This window comes from Lithobates pipiens, unplaced genomic scaffold, assembly GCF_037356315.1.
Source record: "Lithobates pipiens isolate NorthernLeopardFrog02 unplaced genomic scaffold, aLitPip1_a1.2 Scaffold_30, whole genome shotgun sequence".
NCBI classification, from domain to species: Eukaryota; Metazoa; Chordata; class Amphibia; order Anura; family Ranidae; genus Lithobates; species Lithobates pipiens.
The window spans coordinates 130,220,242-130,236,538 of NW_027507791.1; the positions used below are offsets into that span (position 1 = coordinate 130,220,242).

The 16,297-nt window shown below is 48.6% G+C and overlaps 1 protein-coding gene across 3 annotated transcripts in view; it reads left to right on the plus strand.

The window, feature by feature from the left end:
- The window catches only part of PAK6 (p21 (RAC1) activated kinase 6), a 256,971-nt gene that overhangs the window by 128,236 nt on the left and 112,438 nt on the right, over positions 1–16,297 (plus strand). Inside the window, exon 1 of one of the 3 annotated variants that reach the window (XM_077464864.1) lies at positions 12,448–12,580. The exons of the other annotated variants lie outside the window; for them this stretch is intronic. The gene's annotated coding sequence lies outside the window, so the exon portion shown is untranslated. Of the gene's footprint in view, positions 1–12,447; positions 12,581–16,297 lie in introns of those variants that run through there. 3 annotated transcript variants of the gene reach the window in all.

Here is a 16,297-nt window from a genome sequence, read left to right on the forward strand (position 1 = left end):
CCATGCTTTCTGCCACCCCCCAGTGTGCTCCACCTCCCCCATGCCCTCTACCACCCCCCAGTGCTTTCCACCTCCCCCATGCGCTCTGCCACCCCCCAGTGTGCTCCACCTCACCATACTCTCTGCCACCCCCCAGTGCGCTCCCCCTCCCCATGCTCTCTGCCACCCCTCCAGTGCGCTCCACCTCCCCGTGCTCTCTGCCACCCTCCCAGTGAGCTCCACCTCCCCGATGCCCTCTGCCACCCCCCAGTGCGCTCCACCTCCCCCATGCTCTCTGCCACCCCCTCAGTGCGCTCCACCTCCCCATGCTCTCTGCCACCCCTCCAGTGCGCTCCACCTCCCCGTGCTCTCTGCCACCCTCCCAGTGAGCTCCACCTCCCCGATGCCCTCTGCCACCCCCCAGTGTGCTCCACCTCCCCATGCTCTCTGCCACCCCCCCAGTGTGCTCCACCTCCCCTATGCCCTCTGCCACCCCCCCCCCGTGCGCTCCATCTCCACCATGCTTTCTGCCACCCCTCCAGTGCGCTCGACCTCCCCATGCTTTCTGCCACCCCCCCAGTGTGCTCGACCTCCCCTATGCCCTCTGCCACCCCCCCAGTGTGCTCCATCTCCCCATGCCCTTTGCCACCCCCGTGTGCTCCACCTCCCCTATGCCCTCTGCCACCCCAGTGCGCTCCATCTCCCCCATGCCCTCTGCCACCCCCCAGTGCGCTCCACCTCCCCATGCTCTCTGCCACCCCCCCAGTGTGCTCCACCTCCCCTATGCCCTCTGCCACCCCCCCGTGCGCTCCATCTCCACCATGCTCTCTGCCACCCCTCCAGTGCGCTCCACCTCCCCCATGCTTTCTGCCACCCCCCAGTGTGCTCCACCTCCCCCATGCCCTTTGCCACCCCCCGTGTGCTCCACCTCCCCTATGCCCTCTGCCACCCCCCCCAGTGTGCTCCACCTCCCCCATGCCCTCTGGCACCCCCCCAGTGCGCTCCACCTCCCCCATGCCCTCTGCCTTCCCCTAGTGTGCTCCACCTCCCCCATGCTCTCTGCCCCCCCCAGTGTGCTCCACATCCCCATGCCCTCTGCCACCCCCCAGTGTGCTCAACCTCCCCCATGCCCTCTGCCTTCCCCTAGTGTGCTCCACCTCCCCCATGCTCTCTGCCCCCCCCCCCCAGTGTGCTCCACATCCCCATGCCCTCTGCCACCCCCCAGTGTGCTCAACCTCCCCCATGCTCTCTGCCACCCCCCAGTGCACTCCACCCCCCCCCAGTGCTTTCCACCTCCCCCATGCTCTCTGCCACCCCCCAGTGCTTTCCACCTCCCCCATGCTCTCTGCCACCCCCCAGTGCACTCCACCCCCCCAGTGCACTCCACCTCCCCCATGCTCTCTGCCACCCCCCAGTGCACTCCACCTCCCCCATGCTCTCTGCCACCCACCCAGGGCACTCCACCTCCCCCATACCCTCTGCCACCCCCCCCCCAGTGCGCTCCACCTCCCCCATGCTCTCTGTCACCCCCCCAGTGCTCTCCACCTCCCCCATGCTCTCTGCCACCCCCCCGGGGCATTCCTTCTCCCCCATGCTCTCTGCCATCCCCACAGTGCGCTCCACCTCCCCCATGCTCTCTACCACCCCCCCAGGGCGCTCCACCTCCCCCATGCTCTCTGCCACCTCCCCATACTCTCTGCCACCCCCCCCCAGTGTTCTCCACATCCCCCATGCTCTCTGCCACCCCCCCAGTGTGCTCCACCTTCCCCATGCTCTCTGCCACCCCCCAGTGCTTTCCACCTCCCCCATGCTCTCTGCCACCCCCCAGTGCACTCCACCTACCCCATGCTCTCTGCCCCCTCCCAGTGCTTTCCACCTCCCCCATGCTCTCTGCCACCCCCCAGTGTGCTCCACCTCCCCCATGTTCTCTGCCACCCCCCAGTGCGATCCACCTCCCCCACAGTACGCTTCACCTCACCCATGCTCTCTGCCACCCCCCAGGGCGCTCCACCTCCCCCCTGCTCTCCGCTACCCCCCAGTACGCTCCACCTCCCCCATGCCCTCTGCCACCCCCCAAGTGCGCTCCACCTCCCCATGCTTTCCACCACCCTCCCTGTGCCCTCCACCTCCCCCCATGCTCTTTGCTGCCTCCCTGCGCTCTCCATCTCCCCCGATGCTCTCCACCACCCTTGTTGTGCTCTCCATCTCCCCCCATGCTCTCTGCTGCCCCCTGTCCTCTCCACATCCCCCATGCCCTCTGCCACCTCCCCGTGCGCTCCACCTCCCCCATGCCCTCTGCCACCCCCCAGTGTGCTCCACCTTCTCCATGCTCTCTGCCACCCCCCAGTCCTTTCCACCTCCCCCGTGCCCTCTGCCACCCCCCCAGTGCGCTCCATCTCCCCCATGCTCTCTGCCACCCCCCAGTGCGCTCCACCTCCCCTGTGCTCTCTGCCACCCCCCAGTGTGCTACACCTCCCCCATGCTCTCTGCCACCCCCCAGTACGCTCCACCTCCCCCATGCCCTCTGCCACCCCTCCAGTGCGCTCCGCCTCCCCCATGCTCTCTGCCACCCCCCCGCCAGTGCTTTCCACCTCCCCATGCTCTCTGCTATCCCCAGTGTTCTCCACCTCCCCATGCTCTCTGCCACCCCCCAGGGCACTTCACCTCCCCCATGCTCCCTGCCATCCCCACAGTGCGCTCCACCTCCCCTGTGCTCTCTGCCACCCCCCCAGTGCGCTCCACCTCCCCCATGCTCTCTGCCACCCCCCAGGGCGCTCCACCTCCCCCATGCTCTCTGCCACCCCCCCCAGTGATTTCCACCTCCCCCATGCTTTATGCCACCCCCCTGTGTGCTCCACATCCCCCATGCCCTCTGCCACCCCCCCAGTGTGCTCCACCTTCCCCATGTTCTCTGCCACCCCCCAGTGCTTTCCACCTCCCCCATGCTCTCTGCCACCCCCCAGTGCACTCCACTCCCCCAGTGCTTTCAACCTCCCCCATGCTCTCTGCCACCCACCAGTGCGCTCCACCTCCCCTCTGCTCTCCGCCACCCCCCAGTGCACTCCACCTCCCCCATGCCCTCTGCCACCCCCCAAGTGCGCTCCACCTCCCCATGCTTTCCACCGTCCTCCCTTTGCCCTCCACCTCCCCCCATGCTCTTTGCTGCCTCCCTGCGCTCTCCATCTCCCCCGATGCTCTCCACCAGCCCCCCCGTGCTCTCCACCTCCCCCCATGCTCTCTGACTCCCCCCATGCTCTCTGCCTCCCCCCATGCTCTCCACCACCCTCCCTGTGCACTCCACCACCCTTATTGTGCTCTCTGCTGCCCCCTGTCCTCTCCACCTCCCCCCATGCTCTCTGCTGCCCCTTGTGCTCTTCTCTTCCTCCCTGTGCTCTCGCCCCACCCCATGTTCTCAAGGTTCTTCCCTGTGCTCTCCATCCCCCCATGCTCTTTCCTGGTCCCACCTCACCCCCACCCCCACACCTCTGCTGCGTTCCCCCCTCCCCACTCTCAGGGGATTTGTCTGGGTGGAGAGTGGGGAAGGGGCCGGTCAACATGTCATGGGCTGCTCAATCCAAAATGCCCGGGCCTATTTTGTGTCCCAGTCCGGGCCTGTCTGGGACATCCCAGTAGGTAATGATTATTGGCCTAACTCTGTGTCCCATGATGTATGAAAAAGAAAATAGGATTTTTATTGTCATACTTACCTGTAAAATCCTTTTCTTTGAGTACATCATGGGACACAGAGGTCCCTCCGCTCTTTTTGAGGATTCAGTGCTTGCTACAAAACTGAATTACTTTCTGTATGGGAGGGGTTATATAGGGGATCACTTCCTGTCTAAAGATCTTTGGTCTACCAGTGTCCGTTCACCTGGAGATGAAGTGTAACCCAGTAGATAATGAATATTAGCCTGACTCTGTGTCCCATGATGTACTCAAAGAAAATGATTTTACAGGTATGATGAAAAAAAATCCTATTTTTTCAACCTATCTACTGTGCATATTACAGTCGCTCTTCTGACTATTTCTAAAAACAAGTGTGTGGATTTTTTTTTTTTGTGGCCTTTTCTTTCTTAATCTTTAATAGAGCGGCCCTATAGGTACAGAATATGTAGCTGGCTATGAAGATACTTTGTGCACCAGTTCAATTATTTGCGTAGCACTTACCTTGAAGGAGCCACTGTTTTGTGTGGTTAAGTGATTAAGCAAAAAATAAATATTTTGCCTCTACTGGGTATTGTGCCCAACAATGCAGTGCTGTTTTGGGCACAATACCCAATGGGGAGAAAATATTTTATTATTAATGGTTTTTTTTTTTTTTTTCTTTTGCACTTAATCAGTATGTCAATTACTTAACAGCAGTAGGATGACACAGTCAACCAATACAGTAGTGAGTGCTGCACTCACCTATTTATAAGATGTCAAATATGTGTCCCCACATGGAAATGATATGAGCAGTTACTCCCATAGATTAACATTCCCTTATTTCCATTAACCTAAGTAGTGGTGCACAGGCACTACACTATATATATTTTTTAAATAGTGACAGCGAGTTCAAGGAGCAGATTCTCTGCTTGCTGTCACTAGGTCCAGTATATAGGGGAGACGCTGCAGTGGGAACCTGTCGCATGCTCCCAAACGGGAATTTATCATTTAAAGGGGTTGTAAACCCTCATGTTTTTTCACCTTAATGCATCCTATGCATTAAGGTGAAAATACTTCTGTCAGTGACCACCCCCCAGCCTCCCCGTTTTACTCACCTGAGTCCTGTGATTCACACGCCGGAGATGTGTTCTTCCCCTCTTACCGCTGTCTTGGCTCTTGATTGGATAGATTGATAACAGCGCAGCCATTGGCTCCCGCTGCTGTCAATCAAATCCAATGACGTGGGTGGCGGGGCTGAGTCCTACATTCGGCGTCTATGGGCACTGAATGCTGGACTTGGAAGCATGCCCGCAAGGTAACCCCCCCCCCCCCGAGATTGCTTCTCCTAGGGGGTTATACGATGTGGGAAGGAGATACCAGCGCCACCGGGGGACCCCAGAAGTTGAGGATCGGGGACAATTTTTATTTTTTTATTTTTCGGTTTTTTAAACAAAGCCTTACAATCACTTTAACCACTTGCCTACTGGGCACTTTCACCTCCTTCCTGCCCAGACCAGCTTTCAGCACTGTCGCACTTTGAATAAGAATTGTGTGGCCATGCAACACTGTACGCATATGACATTTTTATCTTTTTTTTTTTCACACAAATGGACCTTTCTTTTGGTGGTAAATACCACTGGGTTTTTTATTTTTTGCTAAACATGAAGAAAAGGCAGACTTTTTTTTTTTTTTTTTTTTAAGTTTTATTCTCATTTTGCACATAAGTAATTTTTCTTCTTCACTGATATGCACTGATGATGCTACACTGATAGGCGGCATTGATGGGCATTGATAATGTGACACTGATGGGCTGCTCTGATGATCTGCACTGATAGGGAGCACTTATGGGCATTGATAAGGTGGCACTGATGAGGTAGCACTAATAGGTGGCACTGATGAGCTTCACTGATTGGGAGCACTTATGGGCACTAATAAGGCAGCACTATTATGTGGCACTGATCGGCAGCACTGATCGGCAGCACTTATGGGCACTGATAAGGTGGCACTGATGAGGCAGCACTATTATGTGGCACCAATGGGCTGCACTGATGGACACTGATAGGTGGTACTGGCACTGATGAGCTGCACTGATAGGCAGCACGTATGGGCACTAATAAGGTGGCACTGATGAGGCAGCACTATTATGTGGCACTGATAAGGTGGCACTGATCGGCGGCACTGATAAGGTGGCACTGATGAGGCAGCACTATTATGTGGCACCAATGGGCTGCACTGATGGGCACGGATAAGCTGCACTGATCGGTGGCACTGATGAGCTGCTGTCACGTACCTGGATCGTGAGCCTGACGTGTAGAGGAGAGCCTCTCTTGCCGCACCGGCTTGTGGGCCCCTGAGGTTGAGACAGTAGCCACAGAAACACAGTGACACAGGAGTGCCTGGGGTCAGTCCAGTATTGGTATGACTGGGTGCTCGAGGCTGGAGATGCAGCAGGCAGACCGGTAGAGCTGGGTAGACCAAGACTCTGGTGGACTGTAATGCAGCGGAAATAGGAACTGGAGCGACCTGCAGGGCAGGGCTGCAGCAGGCTGGAGAAGTAGATTCAGAGTCCGGTAGGCCGGGTTGGTAACGTTCTGGCGGATCAGGCGCAGCAGCAGGCAGAAGAGAAGTCCAAGAAGCAAGCTGAGGTCAGGGTATCAAGCAGACAAGGTTAGTAAGAGCAAGCCGGGTCCGAGATCAGAAGTCAGCACAGATAATGATTTTCAGGACACACAGAAGCTGCAGACCGAACAGCAAGAAGTCTTGGGTGCATTTACTTTAAATAGCCCCTTTGGTGACAGGCGCACGTGTGTGCGTCCACGCCGACGCGCCATTAATGTGCGCTTCTGCTAAACAATTCCTGCTGCACGGTCCTAGCCTTTCCTGACAGCTGCACTGATGGGCGGCACTGATGGGCTGCACTTATGGACACTGATGGCACTGATGAGGCAGCACTATTATGTGGCACCAATGGGCTGCACTGATGGGCATTTATAGGAAGCACTGATAGTTGGCACTGATGAGCTGCAATAATGGGCACTGATAGCCGCACCCTCCCCCGAAGTGTTAACCCACTTTAGCCAGTATACACTGCTGCACAATATAGGTTAGTAACTTATCTGCTCGACTTCCCCAGCCCATGCAGAGCTTCCTTGAATTTGTACAGTGCTTCCTCCTTCCCTGCAGCACCACCCGCACCCCTTTCCCATCGAGCCTCCTGGGCTGGCCTCTGGATGATGGCACGCCGGCCGATCCATCAAGCTCCACCCTACAGGGAAGTGTGCTGGACTTCAAGGGTAGGAGCGCGCTCATCCTCGGTGCACTGGTACTGCGCGGCAAGAGGCTATGCAGCGCTCACACTCTGCAAGGCAATGTGTGTAGCAGCGATTACATGTCCACTCATATTGGTGTCTGCAATCAATGTAGCGGCCGACGATTGTGTCTAAACTTACTGAATTTGGCCAATATTATGATAGGGGCCTGGGGCTGCAGCTCCAATAGCCCCCATGTTAATCTGACCCTGCCCTATAAATGTTTTTCTTGGATAATATGTATTATCTTCAATAAGTTACTTTCATTATTTTAATTCTCCAAGAGTTCTGCTGACATATTGGTTGATCAGTGCTGTCTTAAAGAAATAAAGTGTAATGGAATGATAGTTTGTAAAATTTTCTGTGAAAGTAGCTATGTGTCATAGCACAGAGTTACAAAGACTGGGATATCTTATACTGCCCATATAGAGGGATATTCACACTTTTTATTGGATTGTACTCGATTTTGTTTTCTTTTGTGTGGAAGTGAAGTCATGTGGAACGGGTAAAACAAGTCTACACAAAATCCTGGATCCGGTCTTCTCCCTGTTAAACAAGAAGGATCTGAGTCACTTCAGATTTAAGTTTATTCTGTGAGGAGTCAGCATTTTATCCAGCCATCAAACTGGGTCATCCACATTTATAGTTAATGCTGAATTCCATAGCCTTCAAGTGAGTCATGGAATGGTGTGACACAGACGTAGAATATCCAGCAGGATGGTACACGTGGGATCAGTAGAGCTGTTAACAGGCCTAATAGGTTTGTGTTATGTGCAGCGTTTATAAAAACCTGTGAATCTGACACCAGTACACATTACTTGTTCCAGTTAATTGTTCTTCATACCTGCTGCAGGTTAATGTGACCCTGTCTGATCTTGAGACACTAATTACTGCAATTTCCACTGAAAACTAAAGGCAGTGGTAGCCTTTCTGATTGAAATGGGTACAGTGGGGAATGTTAACATTTTTATTAAATAACTTCTATAATTCATACACATTTAAAGTAGTTGTATAACGGAATGTTGTTTTTTTTTAAGTCAAAAAGATATTATACTTACTGTACTTTCTCTGTGCAATAGTTTTGCACAGAGCGACCCTGAAACTTCTCTTCTGGGATCCCCCGCCAGCGCTCTCCACTCCTGCAGAGAATACATTAAAGTGGTAGTAAACCACAAAAGATAAAAAAAAAAATGGGGCGCCTGCAGAATGTCATAATGTACTAGTATGCACTGCATACTAGCACATTATGACAGAATTGCCTTAAAACAAAGCCCTCCAGCACTGCATTGTCACCACTGCCAGGGACTCCATCTTCACCTTGTCTTCCTTCTGTATTTGCGGGCTTTGGCCATTTGGCTGAGTTGTGGTGATGTCACGCCGACACATGGAAGTCACGGCCGTGGCACAGCTCTCACTGGACAGCATGCCATACATTAGTAGCAGCTGGTGACCTCACTGGTGCATGCGCACTGCTCGCTCAAAGTAAATATCTCCTAAACGGTGCATGTTTAGGAGATATTTACTGCACCTACAGGTAAGACTTATTATAGGCATGAATCTAAAGGTGGACTTTACTACTGCTTTAGGGTAAAAAAAATAAACTTTTGCCTTTTTAGAACCACTTTATAGTATAAATTAAGCCAACATATTGGTTGTATTTTTTGATAGAGTGGGGAACTATTTAACAGTTTTCCCCTTATAATGGAAAGATTTTCATAGTCCTTTCTCTTGGACATAAAGGAACAGGGACACTTGGGAATAAGACAGGGGTGAAAATATTAACCAGGATTTGAACCATTCCTTAAGGTATCCAAAGCTTAAAAAATGTTTGCCTTTACTTTAAAAACAATGTATAGTGGTTGTGCACTTATTTCTATATTTGTTATGGTCATGATATAATCCGTTTTTAATAAAATCTGTAATAATAATCTTTCATCAAGGAAAATATGGAATGCTGCATGGGAATGTTTTGTTATTTTATAGCAAGCTAGCAGGCGGAGCTCTAGTGTCTTTTTCTAATAAACATATGTCCACCCTTATCAGCTTTTCTAAAAAAAAAAAATCAGTTGTTAGTGGAGCTCAATAACTGAAACTGAAATTTACACACAAGCAGAGCAGTGACAGCCGTGTCTGAGATTTCAATACATTTCCACTCTGTTATTTCTTTAGAAAACCCACAGTGCTCCTAAACTCCTTTGTCACATTTGTCCCAGTATTAAAGTGCCTCTGTCACTAAAACTAAATTAAGAAAAGGCAGTCTGTAAAAGAAGAGTAATAATATATGCCTATAAAAAAAAACCCACTAGGATAGAGCACCTCAAAGGCTACTAATGTGGTATAAAATAAAATTTATTGGGCATCAAAAGTACAAAAAACAGCACAAATGCATAGGCCAGGCCAGTCAGCTAACAGATGGAGGGGGAACCCCAGACCCCAAACAGCCCCTGACCAACCCAAACAACTCCCCCGCTCAGAGAATTCTCCCCCACTCCAATGTCCCAAAAGAGGACCCTATCTTATAGTTTCCCCTCAAAACCTTGTCCTCCCCTCCACCGGCCAGTGGAATCCTCCAAAAACACTTAAGGGGGAGAATAGCCTAAAAAAATATATGCCACTCCTGCTGCTGATGACTTTGATCTTTGCCCTTCGCTCCTTAATCTTCAGCATGCAGCACTTGTTACCTGTGTGTATTCCCATTTGAGCTTGTGGCTCAACTTGAGGACCGCGTTTGGGACACAGAGCTATGACAGGTGCTGAAGATCCCACCGGTTGGAATTCCACTCTTTCAATCAACATTGACTATTTTTAAGCCTTATGCTGCTAACATTAGTAAATAAATAGGAAAGTTTATCATTTACTTTTTTTTTCATTCCTTAAGTTACTTCCTAGCTTCCATGCCTAGGCAAATGATCTCATACATCCAGGAGTCTTCTAGATGGGAGGGGGGCTTTCTCAGCTAACCACACCCTCCTGCATGCATGCCTGATCCAAGGGCAGATAGATTCCAGTAAGTGAAATGCTGCATGAATCATCTGCCCTTACTGAAGTTGGCCACGACCAGAAATGCTAGTGGGTATTTTTCAAAGGTATTTCTCAGTAATATAAAGCATGGAGATGTGGATGGATGGGGGATTTTGCTTGGAATTTTAAAAATGAATTAAATAGCGTTTTTGGTTTGTGGTGCCCGGATGCAGTGTCGTTCCGCTTTGAGGACAGAATTTCTAGTACAGGAATGCTGAGGATTTGCCTAATCTTAAAAAGTGAAAGGACTGAAGTAGAATTACATTTTTTTTTGTTCTTTACGTAAAGGGAGATCTTCTGTCTCAGTGAACACTGAAATGGAAATTAGATAAGAGATTGGAAATTACATGGAAATGAGATAAGCATTAGAGAAAAATGCTTGAAAGCTGTACTTTTAACAAATGGTATTTTCAACTCCAGTGGCGGCCCATGTATTGTGGGCACACAGGCGCTGCCCCCTAATGCCGCCGCTGCCCTCTCTATCGTCCTTTCAGGACGCTGGGCGCTTGAATTATGGAGGTGATGGGGGGGGGGGGGGGGGGTTTGAGGCATGATTAGAGCCAGAGGCTCTAATAGGCTTCAAAAAAGGGGTGGACTTGGGGCACAGAACACTGCGTCCCAATCCCACCCAGTTGTGTGACAATAGCAAATTCATTTTCGCTATTTTCACACTAAATGTTCTCCCTGCCAATCAGGAAGCAGGTGTGAGACCTGTTTCCCGATTGGCCAAAACATCAGGCGATTCTTTTGGATGCCTGAGGTGGAGCAAGGGAGGAAGCCACTGGAGCCAAAGAGGAATCCCACCACCCTGCAGCCGATGCCCGGACCGTAAACCCCCTAGCTGCTGCCCAGACCCTGCACCCGCTAGCCTGGAGCTGCTGCCTGGACCCTGCACCCGCTAGCTTGGAGCCGCTGCCCGCACCCCGTCACGCTGGATGACACATTCATCTGTCTGGATCTATCTATCCTGGTAAGTGCCGGACCAACTGGCAGACGTGATTTGTTAGTGCCACACCGCTAGGGGGGTGGTTGTTTGCCCGCCCCCCCCCCCCAGAACAAAAAACCTACCGGCCGCCACTGTTCAGCTCTGATGCTTGAATTAAGGAAATCCATTTCTACATAGTACATAGGTATTTTTTATGTGGATTCTACTTGGCCTTACCCCAGCACGGAGGCCACACTCAGATACTGAGGCAGCATAACCCTGAGGCAGCAAAGCATCCAGCCATATGCGAATATATACGGTTGTAATATCTGTGTAAAAGTGCGGTCCATCTATAAGAACACCTTGTGGTCTTCCTGATCTATTGGGATAAATTTGGATAAATTTGCTCCACTGGACTCAAAAATACACCAACACATTCACCTACTACCTTGCCCTGGTGTGGGCCTCTAGTCCCTGTGGATGCTCCTATATATGCCAGGGGGATTTCTATAGGGGATGTTTTTGAGAAACTGCTTATGAATATATTTCAAATTTAAGTGAATTCACCTTCATTAATCTCCTGATGAAGCAGTAGTAGTAGTAGGAGACAGTGAAACATGTTGAGTCAAGCTTACCCCTTCTCACTAGGAAATATCATCAAAATAACTACTTGATAGATCTACAGTATATATGAATAATAAAAATATGGATATGCTGATTTATTAGGGGAGGCTTTGATGAATAGGTATCATTCTCTAACTCAAGCATTATGTTTTTTTGACTACTTTTAGATGTATATTACTAATATATATATATATTTTAATGAACTTTCAATACATGAATATTTTTATGAAATTATGATTTGTGTACACAGTGCCTTTAAAAGTCCATGTTTCATCTTTTTCTTGAGAAATATACTTGGTCTTCCATCGATCTTCAATCTCTATTTTTTGTTTTTTGAAGCCCTTGAGTAAAGAAGAGATGTTAAAATGGAATGAGAGCTGAAAAATCATAACAGAATAAAGACTGTTTCAGGGCATATATGTAAAATAGGAAATATTTCATATATATTCAGAGGATCTAGTAGAGAGAGATATTCCTATCAAAAATCCAAGTTCTACCCGACTGCTGCAATCATTACAGAGGCAGATTATCCCATCAGTTCTCCTGCCGTATTCTCCATCATTATGACCTTGTTGAGTCCAGGAAAGACGCGGGTTATTGTGGAAAAATCCTGATACCAGCGTAGCAGGTGATTAATCCTACTAATGTCCAACTCAGATATCCGTTTGGGGCAGAGATTTTAATACGGTTGTTCTCAGTCCTCTCCTAAATCTCATCTACTTAGAGGCCATTCCACAAAGGATCAGTCATGTTTGTCATAAATATTTGTCTTTACCTATAGGTCTTTGTCTTCAATGACTATGCAATGACCTTCCAGCCATGCCACTGATCCTCTAAGACTGCATTGTAGACAGTCATACATCTTCAGGGTTTTTCTACCTGTGTCAGATAGGCCCCACCCTGTAATCAAACTCCCAGCCAGGTACGAAAAAAAAATGATTGTACAAACATGTCAAGTTTCCTCTCTCCTCCCCGTTGTCCCGCGCTCTTTCCCTCCTCTATTCTTGTCTTTTCAAACTGTCCTTACAGTGAGTGGATTATTTCACGTGAGTGATCAGGCATAGGCTACGCTGTCCAGGTAAGAGCTTTACTCCCAGTCTGTGCAGGCTCATATCAGCCTTGTAGGCATTTTATGTTGTATGGGTAAATATTGCTGAACTCTGCAACATATATCCTGTCTGTTCAGTGCAAAGAGCACGGAGAAGAGCTCAAGCTCAGCGCGAGTGGAAATCCCAGAACTTGTGCTAGAGGCAAAGGCTGGTTAATGTGCGCTCTAACACTGACTTCTTTATGTTGTCATTTTATTTAATTTTTTTAACTACTACTCTACATAGTTATTGTTCTAGTCTACATTGTATAAAGTCAATGCAAACTATGTAAATGCAGGACATAAATCCATACAATCTGTGTGATATTGAATGTACAGAGGTCAGGGTGAGGCTCTCCTGCTCAGTATGGGTGGAGGTCCTGTGGTTAGTGTTATGCTGCGTACACACGTTTGGAATTTCGGCCAGCAAAAGACCGATGAGAGCTTTTCGTCGGAAAATGCGACCGCGTGTATGCGCCATTTTTCCGTCCGAATTTCCGCCAGCAAAAGACTGAGAGCAGGTTCTTAATTTTTCCGAGGGAAAGCGTTTCTATCTGAAATTCCGATCGTGTGTATGCAATTCCGATGCGCAAAAACTCACGCATGCTCAGATTCAACTACGAGACTGATGCTATTGGCTACTGATCTTCCTTTTTCTAGTCACGTCGTACGTGTTGTGTTCTTGACAGTCGAAATTTGGTGTGACCGTGTGTATGCAAGACAGCTTGAGCGAAATCCCATCGGAATTCCGTCGTGAAAACCATCAGAGCTTTTTCCGACCCAAATTCCGATCGTGTGTACGCAGCATTAGATGCAAGATTGGCTATTTGTAATAACTGTTTTTTCTTTTCTTGCCTGATATTTTAAAGTGTTTTCCATACATAAGACACTACACTTGTTTTAATGTATGCATCTGTATACGTTTTTTTGAAACCTCTTAAATTGACCAAGTAACATTAACTCCTTGATGACCATAACCGTTTCACACCTTTACTGCATGGTGATCATGTTTCCCAGAGCTACTTTGTCCTGAATAGTTCAATATTGTACAGCATGTACACAGTGAAAGTACCTTTTTTTAGATAAACACCTGTAAAGCGGCATCTTTTTCATGGTCTTAACATCCTCCTGGTGCTGTTGTTAACAAATAGGTAGCTACATTGTAAATTCAGTACTGAGATTTGTAGTCTCATCCATTTGTGACTTTCTTATCATTTTATACTTCTCTTCACCCGAGTTCCTCCCTGTTTCATGCTTCTTGGTACAATGTATAAAATGTGCTTCTAAAGTGGTCATTCATTTTTCTAATGGATGTGGAAGTTCAGATGTGTCAACATTTTGCTAACTTTTGTTTGCATTTGATTTGTTTCCTGCAGTATGTGATTTGAAAAAGCTTGTACAATGTTGGCATTTATATCCACCATAGAAAACCATTGGTTCTAAAGGGGACACTTATAACATCTGAACCCAGGGTTCTTGTATATAGAAGCATTCAAATATGGTTAGGTGCCCTGACAGAGATTAACACAAGAGTTGCCTTGTTGCGACTTACTGAATGTATTAGTGACAGTCTCTAAACCTAAGCACCTAAGACACATGCCCTGGGTCGCCAGGCAACTGCCCTTGGTGTAGGTTTATGAGTGTAATGCCACTGCTCCCCATCTTCTAATAACATCCAGCTTAATTTTACATCAAGGTACATTTAGCAGGCATTTGAGATCAGTTTGAGACACTTCTTAAATCATTCACGTACAAGGGGTACATTTGACCTGCACTTGATCTCCTCCTTAACCTTCACCAAGCTGCCTTTACATTATTGTATTGGGAGAAGAAAATTTTCGATGCAACCAAAAGCTTATTGACACAGACCATAATAATGTGGTATATGTTGGAGACAAGTTTTCCATACAACACAGAAGAGTACATTATATCTGTTGACAGAAATGACAGGTAGAAAGGCCAAGACCATGCAGTAGGTAAGAGGGTAACAAATACTGTCATTTTTTTATGTTCTGAAAACATATTTCTATGCTTTCCTTCACTTAATATGCCCAATATATGACCTTTTTTATAATATCATGTGCTGTTTTATTTTCAAGTACCACATGTTTAAAATTTGTTATATATTCAGAGTATACAATTGGTGGCTAGTGCCGCGTACACACGATCGGAATTTCAGCCAGCAAAAGACCGATGAGAGCTTTTCATTGGAAAATGCGATCGTGTGTATGCTCCATCTGAATTTAGCTGGCCGAATTCCTGCCAGCAAAAATTTGATGACATGTTCTCAATTTTCCCGATGGAAAAACTGTCGGAAATTCCGATCGTGTGTATGCAATTCCAATGCGCAAAAACTCATGCATGCTCAGATTCAACTACGAGATGGAAGCTATTGGCTACTAAGTATTGAACTTCCTTTTTCTAGTCTCGTCGTACGTGTTTTAAGTCATCGCGTTCTTGGGGGTCGGAATTTGGTGTGACGGTGTGTAGGCAAGACAGTTTGAGCGAATTCTGTTGAATTCTGACGGAAAAACCATCAGAGCTTTTTCCAACGAATTTCCAATCGTGTGTATGCGGAGGTCAGCAACCTGTAGATCACGATCAACCAGTAGATCATAGTAAGGTGACTGGTACATCGCGGTCTGGGTTTGCTGACTCGGCATTCCAGAGCATCAAACAGAGTGTAATGCAGAGTGACTACTTGTAAAGTTGGAGCTGTAGTAGAAAGAAAAAGAGCCACATAAGCTGATGCCTCCTCCGTAGTGCTAGCTCCTGTCCCATGCAGAGTGATACTAACTGCACTCCACCTCTTATCCCAGCTAGCCATCTCCAGAGTGGTGCCAGCAGCAGGAAAAAAGATCTTCAGGTCAGTGTGAAGCAATACACTGGGCATAATGGTATAGGGCTGCTTTCACACTGATGCGCTGCAGTTTACCCACACCGCAGGTGCAGGTCAGTGTACCTGTAGCTTTCCTAAGGGTTTTCTGCGCTTAGCCATAGACTTCTATTATATCCTGCAGTTGTAGTGCACCACACCTGCATGAAAGAATAGAAGTCTATGGCAAAGCGCAGAAAGCCCAGGAAAGTTGCAGATGTACTATGTAGCACCTGTAGTACATGTAAACCACAGCACATCAGTGTGAAAGCAGCCTTATAGGGGGCTCAGAACAATAAGGTTTTATTTACAGTTGGGGGGTGGTAAAACCCCATAGTTGAGATGTGTTTTTTATCAACACCACACCCTCTTTCGCTGCAGCGCCCAGGGGAGTGCACATTTCACAGCCGTAGCAGTAGTTATACACCCTGTCATGGTTGGTGGGTGTAGCACCTGCAAAGCGTGACCCATTGAAGTGAATGAGGCCACTCTGCAAGTACCCTGCAACCTTTTGCAGTACAGCAAACAAGAGGTTAAAGCAGGCAGCTTTGTGTTGCTTTCTCACACTCTGCTTTAACTCTTGGACCCCGCAGAAGCATGCAGTTGCAGGGTGCATGCAGAGTGGCCCCATTTACTTGATCAGGTCTTGGTTAGCAGGCAGTAGCACCCACCAAAAGCAACAGGGGGCTTAATTCCTGCTGTGGCATGTGTACACCTTTGGCTGCTGCCTCAGTAGCTAAAGGAGGCAGGGATTGTGGGCAGTAAAACTGCGACCCAACCACAGGGTTTTACTACCCCCCACCTTTACTTGCAAACAAGCTCTAAGGGTGCCG